The sequence below is a fragment of the Nicotiana tomentosiformis genome, chromosome 2, assembly GCF_000390325.3.
Source record: "Nicotiana tomentosiformis chromosome 2, ASM39032v3, whole genome shotgun sequence".
Classification (NCBI taxonomy): Eukaryota; Viridiplantae; Streptophyta; class Magnoliopsida; order Solanales; family Solanaceae; genus Nicotiana; species Nicotiana tomentosiformis.
In genome coordinates this window covers 65,152,190-65,159,089 of record NC_090813.1, presented here as the reverse complement: position 1 = coordinate 65,159,089, position 6,900 = coordinate 65,152,190, and positions in this window count along the sequence as shown.

Genomic DNA, 6,900 nt, shown 5'->3' with positions numbered 1-6,900 from the left:
AACCGAAAATCAAGGAAGAAATAATCAAAACACTGTTTGCATACAAAGATGTCTTTGCATGGTCGTATGACGACATGCCGGGTTTGAGCACTGACTTGGTAGCTCATAAATTGCCAACTGACCCTACATTCCCTCCTGTCAAGCAAAAGTTAAGAAAGTTCAAGACTGACATGAGTGTGAAGATTAAAGAAGAAATCACAAAGCAACTGGAGGCAAAAGTCATTCGGGTCACTCAGTATCCCACTTGGTTAGCTAATGTGGTACTAGTACCAAATAAGGATGGTAAGACGAGGGTGTGTGTTGATTATCGTGATCTCAACAAGGCAAGTCCAAAGGATAACTTTCCATTGCCGAACATCCACATTCTGATTGATAATTGTGCCAAGCATGAGATCGGATCTTTCGTGGATTGTTATGCGGGATATCATCAGATCCTGATGGACGAGGAAGACGTAGAAAAGACAGCATTCATTACGCCATGGGAGACGTATTGCTACCGGGTAATGCCATTCGGTTTAAAGAATGCTGGGGCAACTTACATGAGGGCAATGACTACCATATTTCATGACATGATACACAAGGAAATTGAGGTTTATGTAGATGATGTGATCATAAAGTCAAAGAAACAGTCCGACCATGTTGGGGATTTGAGAAAGTTTTTCCAAAGGCTCCGCAGGTACAACCTCAAGCTCAATCCGGCGAAATGTGCATTTGATGTCTCGTCGGGAAAACTGTTGGGATTCATAGTCAGCCGACGCGGTATCGAGTTGGACCCGTCAAAGATTAAGGCCATCCAAGAATTACCACCACCAAAGAATAAAACTGAGGTGACGAGCCTGCTCGGGAGGTTATAATAGAAACAAATGGCAACAAGAATAAATAAATGATGTAAACAACAAGGCAACAAGAACACCATATATATTGCTCAAACGAATAAGGAACACAAATACAACCAATCAATCAAGTTGCACATCAAGTGCTCAAATATTATAACTTTTCACTGAAATCAACAATACATTATTGTTTCACAATAAGGAGCCCATGGCTCGACCAAAATGTGCGTAAAATATTAACAAATCTATCCGGGAATGAACAACTCAATAAAATAATATTTCATATAAAAATCAAGGTGGCAATCACACCAAATCATCATATAAAAACAAATCCAACAACACAAGGATTTAGGTAAGATAATTAAAGGATTTAATAAGTGCCAATAATTTATAATTTAATACATAAGGGCGTCTAAGGATTTTAACCAATGTAATTTACACATATAAATCAAGTACGTACTCGTCACCTTGCGTACATGGTTTTCAATTATACAAATTGCACATGAGATTCAATGCCTAAAGGGAATATCCCCCACTCAAGGTTAGCCAAGATACTTACCTTTTTGAAGTTAGGCCGGTATTCCAAAATTACCTTCTTGTTTGAATTGACCTCCGGGCAGCTCAAATCTAACCATATTAATTCAATTCAGTGAATACTAATTATAGGAATTAATTCCATATGAAAATACTAATTTTCCAATAAAATTCGAAATTTAACTCAAAAATTGCCCTTGGGGACCACATCTCGGAATCTGACGAAACTCATAAAATCCGACAACCCATTCAATTACGAGTCCACTCATACCAATTTTAACAAATTCCGATAAGAACTCGACCTCCAAATCTAAAATTTTTGTTCTTAAAACGTTTTGCAAAAATCTTGATATCAACCATAACTTCTTATACTCAACTTCAACTGCCAAACTATTTAAATTTCTGCAAACTAGATACAAAGGGCTACAACTTTCATGTTTTGCTCATTGCCCAAAACCTTATATATCGCGAGATATAATCTCCCAAAGCCAGCCCTGTGCAGCAGGATTTTCTGGCGATGCACACTGCTGTAGCCAAAAACAGTAGTATCAGCTTCAGTCAATCAATCATAACGTTTTGTACAAATGTCCGAATTATAAATGGTTTATTATTCTAAAAACTACAATCAAAGAGCTACAACTTTTATGTTTTGATAATATCCAGATTCCTTATAGATTTTGATATATAAGCTTTCAAAATAGGTTCCACACATCAAAAATTTCTGGCGAAACTACTTTACTAGCTTTCATTCAGTCGACCATAACGTTTAGTACAAATATCCAAATGATGAATGGATTAACTTTCTGGAAATTAGAATAAAAGAGCTACAACTTTCATGTTTTGAAAATTTTTCGACTCCTTAAAAATTTAGAGATATAAGCTTCCAAAATCGGCTCTGCGATTGTACCAGTTGCTATACAAAAACAGCTTTTGCAGCAGAAAAATTCCAGCAGCTCCTTTTTTCCGAAATCCATTCCGTTAACCTTCCGAAATCCACCCGAGGCCCTTGGGACCTTAACCAAATATACCAACATGTCCCAAAATACAATACGAACTTATTTGAGGCTTCAAACTATGCCAAACAACGCCGAAATTACGAATCGCGCATCGAATCAAATTATGAGTTTTCAAATCTTCCAACTTCTATATTTTGCGCCGAAACCTATCAAATCAATTTCAATTGACCTCAAATTTTTCACACAAGTCATAAATGATATAACAGATCTATAAGAAATTTTAGAATTGGATTCCGACTCCGATATCAAAAAGTCAACTCCCCGGTCAAACTTCCCAAAAATTAAACTTTCGCCATTCCAAGCAAAAGTTCACTACGGACTTCCAAAAGATTTTCTGGACACGCTCCTAAAACTTCATTTCGGGGGTCGTTTACACATAATTCACCATCCGATCAATTATTTCAACTTAAGCTTCCAAAACAAGAATTGTTCTTTCAATTAAATCCTGAATCATCCGAAAATCAAACTTGACCACCCTCGCAAGTCATAATACACATTTCAAAGCTGCTCGAGACCTTAAGCCACCGAATGGAATATAAATTCTTAAAACGACAAGTCGGGTTATTACAGAATAGCCCTCGGATACAAGTTTTTAACAATTCAAGAACTTGAATTATCGGAGGAAAATGTGTTTGCAATGTAGTAAAAATCTGAGTTACTAGTTAAATATGGATATGAATAATTATCATAAGTTGTTTACAGTGGCGAATCTAGACTACGGCATATCGATTCATGAGAACCCAGTAGCTTTTGCTCAAACTTTATTTATATATTAAGAATTCTATTATATATCTACAAATATTTAATTGTGAATCGAATTATTATATTAAATTTACTTGATGTTAATGTAGGAACTAGTAAACGTTAAATCCTAAATCCGCCCGTAGGGGTTTAGTAGGTTGTACACAAAGAAAAAATGTGCAATGGTGCAAAAGAAATTTGTGTACAAGTCTGTAGAGTCCATTACTCAAATGGTCACTCAACTATCCCAAATTACCTGCTAAAGTCATATTTTCTTTCTTTTGTAACAACAAAGTCACGTAACTATGCCTATAGCACTCAGAAGGTTACTCAATTAGATTTTTTAAATTTTGGATTGTCAAATACCTATTTTACCCTCTAAATTATAAACATTTATCTTCATTTTATTTTTTTAACTTTTTAATATTATGATTTTTCTCTTTTAAATTTATATTATGGACTTACCTATATAATAAATAAATTTTATTTATAAATTAAAAAAATAAAAGTATTTAAGCATATATAATGCTGGAATAACAAAATAATGAGCAAGTAAAAAAATTAATTAGAATAATTTGTTCGTAATAATTTTAATATTAATAACAAAAATTAAAATATTTATTTACACAATTGAGAATAAAATAAAATAAAGGTTGTAAAATATATATTTCATGCACGTAATATAAAAATAATTATTTAAATAAAGGTATTTTTATAATATACATTATATATGGTTAAAAATTATGTTCAATTATATTATTATTCCATCATTATATGAGCTGAAAACTAATTTTTTATTTTTTATTTTATAAATAAAATATAATTTTTTATAAGTAAGTACATAATGTTGATTAAAAAGAGAAAAAACTTATAATATTTAAATTTTTTTTTGATAATTTAGAGGGTAAAATAGGTATTTGACAATTAAAATTTTGGAAAATCTAGTTGAGTGACTTTCTGAGTGTTATATGCATAGTTAAGTGACTTTATTGTTACAAACGAAAGAAAAGTGACTAGCAGATAATTTGGGATAGTTGAGTGACCATTTGAGTAATGAACTCCGAGTCTGCATTAACCCCTTTTAAACATAGAAATATTGATGTTTCTTGCGCGTACTATGGAATATAACATATAGATCGATGATCTAAAGTAGAGATTACCAGGGGCGGCTCAACGGCATCCGGGGCCTAAAGTCAAACTTCAACGAGGGGGCCTAAGTTTTTTCATATTTAAAAACTCATTTAATAAAATTTTATTTTAAAGTTAATTTTTTTAGCTTTTTGAGATGTCAAATTTTTAATAATTTATTTATAATTGATTTCTTAACTAGGATTATATATATTTCTACTTTCTAGGATTATTATTCAATTCTTTTAGGATTTCCTAATTTTCTAAAAGATCTTTGTTAAACTCTCACCAACTTCTTTTTCTTCTTGGATTTCATCCTCTTCTACCTAAATTATATTAGTGATTTATTTATCTACCATAAATTCTTCTTATTTTTTGGGATTGTATTAAATTTTCAATTCTTCTCTCCTTTTTTGACATTTTTAATATGCGGATTCATATTTTCTTGTTGACACAGCAAAGCAAGCTCCTTGATCTCGGCTCTAATCTCCTGCAGAGAAGAAATATCACATTACTACATGAGAATCTTCAACTCAAACAAGGAACATTTACCCCTTTTCCAACAACAATTGAATGTTAAGTATAAACAGTTATACCTACTATAAGAACTATGTGATATAGGAGTATCGTTCCAAATAAAAAATAAAAGTAACATTCCAATATGTACAAGTGACCGCCCCATCAGAAGCTTCAGTAAAATTGCTACAAGACAGATTTAGACCAATTTTGTTCCAGGGATAAGTATGAAAAGAGGAAGTTCTTTGAGTAGAAAGGTCCACTTTCAGCTTCATGTGGCGTTATCAAGGAACTAGTATATAGTTTATAATACTCGATAACTAAGAAAACTAGTAAAAGGTATTTATCAAAAAAAGAAGAATTACAAAGGTATGGAAAGATACATATAATACATGGATGATACAGAAACATGTACTTGCAATATCCTCTGCCCAACTAACTCATACGAGAAAATTGGTGCCAAGTTCATAACTTGCATGGACAATAGGCATATGAAACTCGAGGAATGGTGTTTATGCTTTCTGCTTTTAATTCAACTAATGATATCTACACATGATGAGTATTAAAAAAAACTAAGTGGCGCCATATGTTCTGATGTGATACTCAAGGGTCTATCTACACTCTCAAAGAAGTATAGATAGCTTGTAACATTTTCTATGGGGTCTTATAGTTGATAACTGGTGAAGGGACAACACTAAGTTGGAGTGAGTGTCTCTAGCATGTGTATCCCTCGATCCACTTACCTGTGAAGGATGGAGGGGCTGCTTCTGCTACACATTTCAACAACAACAACAACAACCCAGTATAATTCCACTAGTGAGGTCTGGGGAGGGTAGTGTGTACGCAGACCTTACCCCTACCCTCAGGTAGAGAGGCTGTTCCCGATAGACCCTCGCCTCCCTCCCTCCAAGAACTCCCATCTTGCTCTTGGGGTGACTCGAACTCACAACCTCTTGGTTGGAAGTGGAGAGTGTTCACCACTAGAGCAACTCACTCTTGTCCTGCTACACATTTCATATAATACAAATATTCCTCACTAGGCTCAAACAATCCAATGGGCGAACGACATCGCCGATCATATAAAACCTCGAATGGAGCCATCTCGATGTTGGACTAATAACTGTTGTTGTAAGAAAACTTGGCCAAAGGCTGGACTTCATCCATTCGGACAAAACCCATGCCCCCCTAACCAGTCGTACTCTGACCAGGCTTCGAAAAACTTCGAGATCACCGAGTTTCTCGGGAATCGAGGGGTCAAGAGCCTAATCAGGTCCCCTCACCATACCTTGTTGATAAGAGGTTAAGTGTTTACCAGTGGTTGCGCTTAACCAGATCCAAAAGGGGAGAGGACACACACCGTTCGGTGAGTGAAAGACGAGGAAATGCCGATTCCAGTGTCTCCTAGGAGGCGCCGTGCGTCGAGTATACACCCGGTACCCAGCTTCCCGTAAACGATACGCTATCCCACAGCCCTCCGAAGTCAATCACACATGCTCTGAGCACATCTTCCAAGATCTGAACTGTACGCTTCGGTCTGCGGATGAAAGGTTGTGATGAGCTCTACCCGAGTCCCCAAATCACTATGTACTGCCCTCCAATAGTCCTATCCTTCTTGGTCAACCTGTCGACAATTTCCCAAACTACATCAAACTTCTACAAGGTCTGCGGAAACCCAACTACGAAGACCATAGTGATGCGTTCCCATTTCTGCTCAGGTATAGTCATCTGCTGGAGTAGGTCACCTGCCCTCTGATGCTCATACTTAACTTCCTGACAATTAAGTCACCTCGCTACATACTCAACTATGTCCTTCTTTATCCACCGCCACCAATAATGTTGTCTCAGGTCGCGATACATCTTTGTACCACCTGGATGAATAGAATACCGAGAACTATATGTCTCCTCTAGGATCTTCTCCCTCAATCCATCAAGATTAGGAACACATAGGCGACCCGGGAGTCGTATAATACAATCCTCCCTGATGGTAACCTCTTTGGCACCACCCTGTAGTACTGTCTCTCTGAGAACCAATAAGTGCGGATCATCAAACTGACGAGCCTTGATATGTTCGAATAGTGAAGACTGGGCGACAACGCATGTAAGAACTCGGTTAGGCTATGAAATATCCAACC